At 41.1% G+C, this 11,893-nt stretch overlaps 1 non-coding gene across 1 annotated transcript; it reads right to left on the bottom strand.

Annotated features, from left to right (window-relative positions):
- Positions 1-11,357: 11,357 nt before the first annotated feature.
- On the bottom strand, positions 11,358-11,463 carry LOC148703388 (small nucleolar RNA R71). Its single transcript, XR_015987771.2, has one exon. It is a non-coding gene; the product is annotated as a small nucleolar RNA R71 (small nucleolar RNA).
- Positions 11,464-11,893: the final 430 nt, after the last annotated feature.

The following is an 11,893-nucleotide window of genomic DNA, read 5'->3' as shown; positions in this document are numbered from 1 at the left end:
CTAATCCAATTAGGAGTCATGTTGATTCATTAGATTAATAATTAATTTAGACTTAAGGAATCCTAATCCAATTAGGATGTATTTAATTTTAGTCCTAATCCAATTAGGACTTTATTTGAATCCGAAGTCCTAATCCAATTAGAATTTCTAGGAATCCTACTCCAAGTAGGAATCCAATTTTAATTCAAAATTTCTAATCTCATTAGGATTGTAGGAATCCTATTCTAAGTAGGAATTCCAGTCCTACCCCAACAAGGATTCCCAGTCCTAATCCAATTAGGACTCTAGGAATCCTACCCGAAGTAGGATTTGTGTTTAAGTCCAATTAATTAATTTCCTTTGTTCCTTCTTCAACTTCTTATCAATCAAATTGATTACTTGTGATTCCTAATCACGATTTCAACCATCGGATTGATCAATACTTCTAGTGTGTGTGACCCCATAGGTTCTATTCTGACTGGTAGTGAGATATATTGTGATCTCTATCTCAATATCATTGAAAACTCCTTTCAATGGGTTGGAACGATTCCAACTCAACTCGTTAGGGTTTATCGATCATTAAGATAATCCCTATGAGTCCCACCATCCACCAGTGACACCTAGCAGCATGTAGTGGCTACCCAGCAGAATGGAATGATGAACCTCTAGGTGCAGTTAACGTGTGATACAGTCCTACTATCGTGGATCCCTACAGGACGGAGGTCATGGACAACTCGTCAAACCCCATCGTCTGTCATATGTCAAGATTTATTCGACTTGAGTTCGCTAATGGAAAACTCTTTTTCCACTTTATATTACTGCCCTGGCCAAGGTCTTAGAACTCAGTCTAACAAATCACATAGGATCACTCCTCTTCTATCAAGGTCGATAGATTCCTTATAGGTGCATACCCTACTCCTACAGTGAACTTACTGCAGCCAATCTACACTGCATGGACCCATATGGCTAGAGACCATGTATGTGTGCAGTCAAACTACAATAACCTCACTGTGAGTAGCCGAAGCACCGCAGGTCAAAGGACCAGTCACACTACTGCAACATCAAGCAAGTCACTGACGAGTGGATAGACATCCAAGTGACTTCTTGTCTTGGTCACGCTCAGTACCCTTGTTCTCTAACAAGCACCTGCACTATCACTTCAGTGTCCCTACACTGTGGACTCAAGTCTCGTCCATCCAGAAGGAAAGTGATCTGTGCACTGATCGGATCGATCACCGTCCTCGTGATGATCCATTGATCAGGAGCATTTAGAAATTAATCACCAATGATACATGGCTCAAATTCTCAACTCTTGAGAATATGTATCATCATCTTATTAATTTCTTGGACGATTCATAGACACATAAACAATATGAATGAAAAGATGCCTTTTATTTATTCAATAATAAACAGTCAAGTACAAAATTATGTCCCTAGAATCAACAATGTGTCAGCCAAATTGGCTTCTAGGGCATACATCTAACAATCTCCCACTTGCACTAAAGCCAATTGGTCATATATCTTAGGCCCATCTTCTCAAGGTGGGCTTCAGTCTTTTGCTGACTCAGCTGCTTAGTGAATGGGTCTGCCACGTTATCTGCGGAATCTACTCTCTGCACCTCTACATCATAGTCGCGTATGAAATAGAAGCGCCGCTCTATGTGCTTGGATTTCTGATGAGACCATGGCTCCATAGCTAGTGCTATGGTGCCAATATTATCGCAGTAAAGTGTTATGGCATCTAATGACATTACACCTAACTCTGCAATTAACTTTTAATCAGAAGGTTTCCACTGCACCCTTAGATACGGCTTAACATTCAGCTTCTAAGATAGAATCTATAATGATCGGTTGTTTGGAACTCTTCCAATTTACTGAACCACAATTGCACATATTCTGATGTAGACTTTCTATCATCAATATGTGTGCATCCTTCTACCTTCAACTCTGATCTTCTCCCAAAGACCAAGAACATGTCCTTAGTTCTTCTCAAGTACTTAAGACTGTTCTTCACAGCTATCCAGTGCTTCTTGCCTGGATCCGACTGATATCTACTTGTGACACTCACAGTAAGAGCTGTATCAGGTCGTGTACACAGCATGGCATACATGAGGCTTCCTATTGCCGATGCATAGGGAATCTTGCTCATGCGTTGAATCTCTTCAGATGTGTTGGGGCACATCTTCTTGGAGAGATGAATTCCATGTCTTAGGGGTAAGAGACCCCTCTTGGAGTTTTCCATGCTGAACCTCTTCAGCACCTCCTCTATGTACATTTTCTGTGAAAGGCCAAGCATCCTTTTAGATCTATCTCTATAGACCTTTATTCCCAAAATATAGGATGCTTCCCCAAGGTCTTTCATGGAGAATTCTTCTGACAACCAGACCTTGACCGAGGTTAGCATGGGAATATCATTCCCAATCAGGAGAATGTCATCTACGTACAGTACGAGAAAAACGACAGCACTCCCACTAACCTTTTGTAAACACACGGTTCCTCTTCATTTTTGATGAAATCAAACGTTTTGATTGCGTCATCGAAACGAGTGTTCCAACTCCGAGATGCTTGCTTTAGTCCATAGATGGACCTTTGCAGCTTGCAGACCTTGTGATCTCCATCACTGGAAGTGAAACCCAACTGGCTGTTCCATATAGATATCTTCATTAAGATATCCATTCAGGAAAGCAGTTTTCACATCCATCTGCCAGATTTCATAATCATGAAATGCTGCAATGGCAAGCAATGTTCGGATGGATTTTAGCATGGCTACAGGTGAAAAGGTCTCCTGATAGTCAATGCCTTCGCGCTGACTATACCCTTTCGCCACAAGCCTTGCCTTATAGGTCTCTACCTCTCCATCCGAACCTATCTTCCTTTTGTAGATCCATTTGCATCCAATAGGTACAATACCTTCTGGTGGATCTACTAAGGTCCAGACTTGATTGGAATGCATGGAGTCTAACTCTGACTTCATAGCTTCCAGCCATTTCTCGGAATCGATATCAGATATCGCCTCGTTGTAGGTTTTGGGATCCTGTATGTGATCCCTATCTCCCACTAGGAACATTTCCTCGGTATCCTCTTCTAGTATACCTAAGTATCTATCGGGAGGATGGGAGACCCTACTAGATCTACGAGGTGGTTGAGGGACATCGTGTACTGGCTCTTTATGAATGGGTTCTATAGGATCCATGACTCGTTGCTTTTCAGAGACTTTCTCTTCAAGCTCAATTTTCCTCCCACTGCCTCTATCAAGGATAAACTGATTTTTCAAGAAGATGGCATGACGGCTCACAAACACATTGTGATCCTCTGAGATGTAGAAATTGTATCCTAATGACTCTTTAGGATATCCTATAAAACGAGCACTTATGGTCCTAGCCTCTAACTTGTCTGCCTGTAGTCTTTTGACGTGGGCCGGACATCCCCAAATCTTGAGATGACCCAGACTTGGTTTCTTACCATGCCATATCTCATACGGTGTGGTAGGAACGGATTTAGAGGAAACTCTATTCAATAAATAAATCGCTGCGAGTAAGGCATCTCTCCAAAGGAACATAGGTAAATCAGTGAAGCTCATCATGGACCTGACCATGTCCAACAGGGTCCGATTCCTCCTCTCTGACACCCCGTTGAGTTGAGGTATACCCGGAGGTATCCATTGTGAGACTATGCCGTTTTCTTTGAGATAGTCCCGGAATTCTCTACTAAGGTATTCTCTTCCTCGATCTGATCGAAGAGCCTTAAGAGGTTTTCCAGTTTGTTTTTCTACTTCATTCTTGAACTCTTTGAACTTTTTAAAAGAGTCAGACTTGTGTCTCATAAGATACACATACCCATACCGTGAATAATCATCGGTAAAGGTAATGAAGTAAGAATAACGTCCCCTGGCTAGCACATCGAATGGGCCACATACATCTGTATGTACTAGGGTAAGTATTTCAGTGGTCCTCTCCCCATGTCCTACAAAGGGCAGTCTAGCCATTTTTCCTTGAAGATAGGACTCGCAAACTGGATATGACTCGGAAGTCAATGAGCCGAGAAGCCCATCTTTATCCATTTTGTTCATCCTATCCTCTCCAATATGGCCAAGTCTGAGGTGCCACAAATATCTTTGGTTTATCTCATCTCTGGATCTTTTGGATCCTTTGGCACTCATATCTTGCTCGGTAACATTCACAGATACATCCATATGTAAATGATAGAGACTGTCGATCATGAAACCACGTGCGACTATTTTATTTCTTAAATAAATAGAACAGCAGTCTTTGTCAAATGTAAAAACATGACCTTCCTGTGCTAGACATGAAACAGAAATCAAATTTCTGCTAGCAACAGGTACATAATAGCAGTCTCTAAGTATTAAACTAAATCCAGACGGTAGTCGCAGATGGTAGGTGCCCACAGCCACAGCAGCAACTTTTGCCCCGTTGCCAACCCTAAGGGTTACCGCACCTTCCGCCAGCCTTCTACTTTCCTTTAGACCCTGCATGGTAGTGCACAGATGAGCACTAGAACCAGAATCTATAACCCAACTAGAAGTAGAAGAAACCGTTAGATTAGTTTCAATTATGAGCAAGTCTATACCTTCTGAAGGTGTGTCACCTTTCTTGTTCTTCAGGCTCTCGAGGTATGAAGGACAGTTTCTCTTCCAGTGGCCTTCGACATTGCAGTGGAAACATTTTCTTTTGTCGTTAGCCTTTTTCTTTTGAACTTCCTTCTTTGGCTTCTTGTCTTTCTTCTGCTTCTTAGCAGGCTTCTTTTTCTTCCAAGTAGACTTTCTCTTGGAACCAGAAGTCAACTCAGCAGCAAGGACATTGCCCCTTGAACCTTTCAAGGCTCCCTCAGCAGTTACCAACATGTTGATTAGTTCAGTCTTAGTGCATTCAATCTTATTCATGTGGTAGTTTACTATAAACTGACCAAATGAATCAGGAAGTGACTGTAGGATCAAATCCACTTGTAATTCCTTGTGCATGTCCATGCCGAGCTTCTCAAGCTCCTCTAGGTCCTTGATCATGGTCAGACCGTGATCATGGACAGACTGCCCCTCGCGCATCTTCGCTTTGAAAAGCCTCTTGGACACTTCAAAACGAGCTGTGCGACTCTGCTCACCATACAACTCTTGCAGGTGTGCCAGTATGTCCCTAGCAGTCTTTATATTTTCATGCTGGCATTGGAGTTCATTAGACATGGATGCCATCATATAGCATTTTACTCTAATGTCATCATCCAACCACTTTTTATGCATTTCACGCTGAACATCAGTAGGACGTGCTGGTAGTGTGGGGATATCTGAATCGAGTATGTAGCCTATTTTCTCACAGCTCAAAATAATTTTGAGATTCCTAAGCCAGTCCTTGTAATTGGTTCCGGTCAATTGGTTGGTCTCAAGAATACGGGTTAAAGGGTTTGAAGCTGACATTGTATCTGCAGAGAGTAAAGATTCTAGTTAGACTTTTGTACTTGATCCTAATCTGTTCTAAGGTCTTTTAGAACAAATGTAACTCCCACTATTTTCTCGAATCCCTCACACTCCCCTAGTAGGGAAACGGAAATCCCACACGACTAGGATTTCTAGTGGGTACTACGGTCCCACCGATTTATATGCCACCTCACCTAACAGTTATTGGTGACACATAGATGGATGAGTGTACAACTCTTGTACAATGCTTCTCAAGCATGTTGCAGTGTAACTTGGTCTTTAAGCCATGAAGACCTCACCTAACAGTTATTGGTCCCATTTCTTAGTTAAGTCAGACCCACCGTATAACCGTAGGAATAAAGTCGTCATTGGGTCCTCACCTAACAGTTATTGGTGCCCAACCCCACCTTTACCCTACAACATCTCATGTCTATAGAGAGGTCCAACCCCCCGATGCAACTTGACCACTGTGTCCAGCCGAGACAAATCAACATCAGAAAGGCCTTAGCAGCTCTACTACAGTGGAAGACCTATTGACTTAATATTGGTTAATCAGGTCTTAGTGTTTGCAACTTGAGCCCTTCATAAGAGGTAATCGAACAATTGGCCAGGTAAGCAGGTGGGAGGCTCCCCTTACTCAGAGAGTAAGGTCCTAATTAAGTAACCACCTTTCATGCTTTCCTAGACACCAATTAGATCAATTAATCTAATATGACTTGCTCATGTCGGTTCCCTCTCGACTTGATTGAGGAGGTTTTGATTTAGGTCTCAATTGGGTTTGCTACATCACATGTAAACCTATCTACCCGACTCGCATTTACATCACATGCAAACGGCACATCACAGGCAGTTATAATCGCAGCATCAAATTAAAGCTAAACTTTAACTAGGTGATGATCATGGATTCTAATTAGGTCGTATTACAAGCACATGCACATCAATCGATCAAGTGGTCTTCAACTCTTGAATTGGTTCCAAGCCACCTTGATTCGATCCTTGATCAACTCTTGATCCCATCGCCATCAACCGCTTAGATCACCTTTCATCTCATGCCTTTGCTTCAACTTGATCGTTGATGTACATCACATCACAGAAATACAATCAGATGTAAAATAAAAATAAAAATAATTTACATCTCCTTTTAGGAGGCACACAGGCCTCTCAAAACATCAAACAAGATGCATGCAAGCATCTGAAAAATTACATGACATCGCAGATCACATCGCAGGTCATTACATTTGATACCAAAAGGGTTTGAATCCTATGATCATCACCGTATGCAACAATTATAATTTTCAGATCTGAAAACTAACTGATTGTATCATGACATAGGTTGCTGATCATGCTAATCATGATTCTAAACTTTGTAATCCCATTAACAATGCATTTAGAATCATCTTTTTATCACATAAAAATCAGCATGCAAAAAATCAGCACCCCTGAAAAATCTGCATGCAGAATTTTTCAGCATGCATGATCATTCATTTTCAGATCTAATATGCCTTTAGATATTTAATTCTTACCTTAATCTACGAAGCCTAGGCTCTGATACCACTGTTGGTAACCCGCCCATGCCGCTGATATTTCAAAAATTAAATCAGATGGCAGCGGAAGAGGCATGTGCGGGATCGACGTTCATCGCATGAACGTTGTTTCGAGACCTTTCGTAATTAGGTAAGAATTAAAACTTTTAAAAACTATTAGGAAGATCAAATCTTCACCTTGCGCGGGTAGATGATCACCGCAAATCTGAATTCGTGGTTTTGGAAGAGGGTTCGCTTGAAGCCGTTCAAACGTCCGGCCTCTACGGGTATCCACACGAAGCAGGATCCGATCCAAGCTCTCTATCTCACCGGGGTGCTAGCTCTCTTGCAGAGATAGCTTTGATGGCTGATGTCCTCTCTTTCAATCAACTCTTGATTGCACTTGAGAGGAGGAAGAAGAAGGATGAAGATGGGAAGAAGATCAAAAGCCCCTGCAGCCTTCTTCTCTTTTCATGCGTTGGAGCCAAGGAAGAAGACCAAGAGGAGGGAGACGCCTCCTCTTCTTTTCCCTTTGCTGATGGCGGCTGAACCAAGGGAGGAGAGGGAGAGGGTGGCCACGTGATGGAGAGGAGGGGGATTCCTATATCCATTAGGTCAGCCCCCAAGAGTCCTCCTTTTATAACATCTAGGGCTCCTACAAGTTAGGAGCCCTTGATGTATTACCAAGAGGGGCGCCGGCCCCTCTTGTTGCCGCACCAAGAGATCCAAGGAGGAGGGGCGTGAGCCCCTCCCTCTCATGTTGCCCTAATCCTCATCTAATGAGGATTGGGAGGCCCTAATGTGGTTTAGTCTTAATCCAATTAGGCTTAGCCCAAGGGTGAACCAATTTGGATCCAATCTAGGCTAGTCCTAATCCAATTAGGACTTGAATGAACCATGACTCAATTGAACTCTTCAATCCTAATCCAATTAGGAGTCATGTTGATTCATTAGATTAATAATTAATTTAGACTTAAGGAATCCTAATCCAATTAGGATGTATTTAATTTTAGTCCTAATCCAATTAGAACTTTATTTGAATCCGAAGTCCTAATCCAATTAGAATTTCTAGGAATCCTACTCCAAGTAGGAATCCAATTTTAATTCAAAATTTCTAATCTCATTAGGATTGTAGGAATCCTATTCTAAGTAGGAATTCCAGTCCTACTCCAACAAGGATTCCCAGTCCTAATCCAATTAGGACTCTAGGAATCCTACCCGAAGTAGGATTTGTGTTTAAGTCCAATTAATTAATTTCCTTTGTTCCTTCTTCAACTTCTTATCAATCAAATTGATTACTTGTGATTCCTAATCACGATTTCAACCATCGGATCGATCAATACTTCTAGTGTGTGTGACCCCATAGGTTCTATTCTGACTGGTAGTGAGATATATTGTGATCTCTATCTCAATATCATTGAAAACTCCTTTCAATGGGTTGGAACGATTCCAACTCAACTCGTTAGGGTTTATCGATCATCAAGATAATCCCTATGAGTCCCACCATCCACCAGTGACACCTAGCAGCATGTAGTGGCTACCCAGCAGAATGGAATGATGAACCTCTAGGTGCAGTTAACGTGTGATACAGTCCTACTATCGTGGATCCCTACAGGACGGAGGTCATGGACAACTCGTCAAACCCCATCGTCTGTCATATGTCAAGATTTATTCAACTTGAGTTCGCTAATGGAAAACTCTTTTTCCACTTTATATTACTGCCCTGGCCAAGGTCTTAGAACTCAGTCTAACAAATCACATAGGATCACTCCTCTTCTATCAAGGTCGATAGATTCCTTATAGGTGCATACCCTACTCCTACAGTGAACTTACTGCAGCCAATCTACACTGCATGGACCCATATGGCTAGAGACCATGTATGTGTGCAGTCAAACTACAATAACCTCACTGTGAGTAGCCGAAGCACCGCAGGTCAAAGGACCAGTCACACTACTGCAACATCAAGCAAGTCACTGACGAGTGGATAGACATCCAAGTGACTTCTTGTCTTGGTCACGCTCAGTACCCTTGTTCTCTAACAAGCACCTGCACTATCACTTCAGTGTCCCTACACTGTGGACTCAAGTCTCGTCCATCCAGAAGGAAAGTGATCTGTGCACTGATCGGATCGATCACCGTCCTCGTGATGATCCATTGATCAGGAGCATTTAGAAATTAATCACCAATGATACATGGCTCAAATTCTCAACTCTTGAGAATATGTATCATCATCTTATTAATTTCTTGGACGATTCATAGACACATAAACAATATGAATGAAAAGATGCCTTTTATTTATTCAATAATAAATAGTCAAGTACAAAATTATGTCCCTAGAATCAACAATGTATCAGCCAAATTGGCTTCTAGGGCATACATCTAACAGGGAGGACTTCCGGCCACCATGAGCAGCTAAGCCTCGGTTTAGGGGTTTGATGAAGCCATAGAGGAGTATTCGTTTCATTTTTATTGATTTGAGTTTGTATTGTAAGATGGTTGTATGATGAAGAATTTATCAATTGATTTTATGATTTACCCAATTTATGTGAATCATTTATTTTGCATAAAATATTTTACATAGATTGATCTATTTCATCGAATCCAACACCTGTGGTTTGGAGGAGATATTCATGTGACATCGATTTCATGTTTAATGACTTAATGATCAGATGCATCATGCTAGGTTAGACAGGTCATGCTTATCGTTAGAGTAGATGGTTTGTGCTAGACTTAAATGATTCATGCTGGAAATTAGTTATAATTTTCTTTTGTGATTGCTTTGGCTTGTAGTCGGAAGCAATCAAGTCTTACATACAACTCAATCATTGAAAAGCGTCACGGATATAAATCTATCGGTGGAATCTAGCCCTAAACACCTCTCTCCATAGATAATTCATACTACTACACCCATATTAATTCTTAGTTTTTATCATTTACTCTAGCTTATCCCCTTTGAAGTAATTATTTAATTAGGAAAAATAACTTGTCTCCAATCCCTGTGGACCGACACCCGTAATCACTATCCTACAGGTTACGTGCTATTGCATGGTTTATTTTTGAAATTGAAATAACCGATCAATTTTTGGCGCCGTTGCCGGAGATTGCTAGCATAGTTATTTTTCTTACTAAAAAAAAATTATTTAAAAATTAAAAAAAAATTCTTAAAAAAATTTTTCTATTATTGTTACTTTTCTTATCTTCTTTTTCTCCCTTACTAATTTTTATTTATTTTTTTATATATTATTTGATCAGAAATCGAGGAAAAAATCTGGAATGATCAAAAGGAGAACTGCCGGAAAAGAAATGCTGTAGAGGTTTGCAAAAAAAAAAAAATTAAATTGCTGGGAAAATTCCCTTTGGTAACCTCTAAACTTTTCTTATTTAAATTAATTATTGGTTTGAAATTTTGTGGTGATTGTTTGATTTTAATTATAGCAAAATTGTGAATGCATGCTTGATACACATACACAAATCAATTTGCACATAGTAAGGGCAATCACCCCAACAAGATAAGAGTCGGATTTCATCACCGGACTCTTGCCCAACTTAGGTGAACTCAATCTCACATAGTGTCACTTTATTAAATTCAATTAGACATTGGCTCCTAGGGACATTCGAGCTCAATAGGACGAAGATCACCGAAAGTTGCACCAATTTTGCTCTGTGGCTTAGTTGATGTCTGGGCAAGCTTTGTCCCTATAAGGGAGACAGTTCATCTGTTCGAGGCAAGTGGGTTTTAAGTGGGACCTTTGTGAACGCATCGTGACCCCTCCACTTACCTGGGAGCTTACCTGGTCAACTCGGTTCATTAGACCGGATTGGAGGCTTAGGTGCCCTCTTCAAACCAGTTAGGAGCTGTCTAGTGATTTTAGGACAAAGACTAGGATTGATATGCTTTTCTCTTTTATTGCATGCTTGATTGATCGAGTACTAGTGTATGCACGGTAGTCGTTCTAGAGTACAAAACCTATTACCTTTTGACCCTGAAATAGAACGAACCCTTAGGAACATTCGAGCTAAGATCAAAACATTTGGATCATCCCTACCTCCTGAGATGGCTGAAGAACAACCCAAACTCCTGAGGGAGTACTTTACTCCCACCATTTACACTTCCCCATCTTGCATTCGATTACCTGAAGTAGCAGCGGTACAATATGAAATAAAGTCTAGTGTGATCCAAATGCTCCCATCTTTTTATGGGCTCACCAACGAAGACCCATACAAACATTTAGATGAATTTCTTGAGATTTGCACCACTGTCAAGATTCAGAGCTTCACTGATGATGCCCTGAAACTTAGGTTATTCCCCTTCTCCCTTAAAGATAGAGCCAAACAATGGCTGAATTCTTTAGAAGCTAACTCAATTCGTTCTTGGGATCAAATGCAACAAGAATTTCTTAAAAAATACTTTCCCATAGGAAGAACGAACCAGTTTAGACGTGCCATTACAAGCTTCTCCCAAACTGAGGGAGAAGAATTTCATGAAACTTGGGAGAGATTTAGGGACCTAATCCGTAAATGCCCACATCATCAAATACCTAAGTGGCAGCTAGTGCAATGCTTCTATGACGGATTGACTGAACGAAACCGTCAGATGATTGATGCCGCATGTGGGGGGACATTCATGCTTCAAAATGAGCATGAAGCATTGAAATTATTTGAAAATCTAAATGAAAACTCCCTCCACCATGCTTCATGTTCTCGTCAAGCACCCCCGAGTTCTCAAAGAAAAGGGACCATTTGTGAAATAAGTCATTCTATGTACCTGTCTAGCAAGGTAGATGCATTGTCCCATAAGATTGACCAACTGATGATAGGTGGGCATTACATGAACTCTTCCCAAGCACAAGTGTGTACTATTTGTTCTAGCCCATCCCACCCTATTCATGAGTGCCCTTCAGCGCCCCAATTTCCCGAACTCGTGCAAGAACACATCAATGCTGCTCAAACACTGCCTAGACCGGGT

Source organism: Phoenix dactylifera, chromosome 15, assembly GCF_051530095.1.
Source record: "Phoenix dactylifera cultivar Ajwa chromosome 15, Ajwa_hap1_PhDact_Kaust_v1.1, whole genome shotgun sequence".
NCBI lineage: Eukaryota > Viridiplantae > Streptophyta > Magnoliopsida > Arecales > Arecaceae > Phoenix > Phoenix dactylifera.
This window is presented reverse-complemented; position numbering and strand designations above follow the sequence as displayed.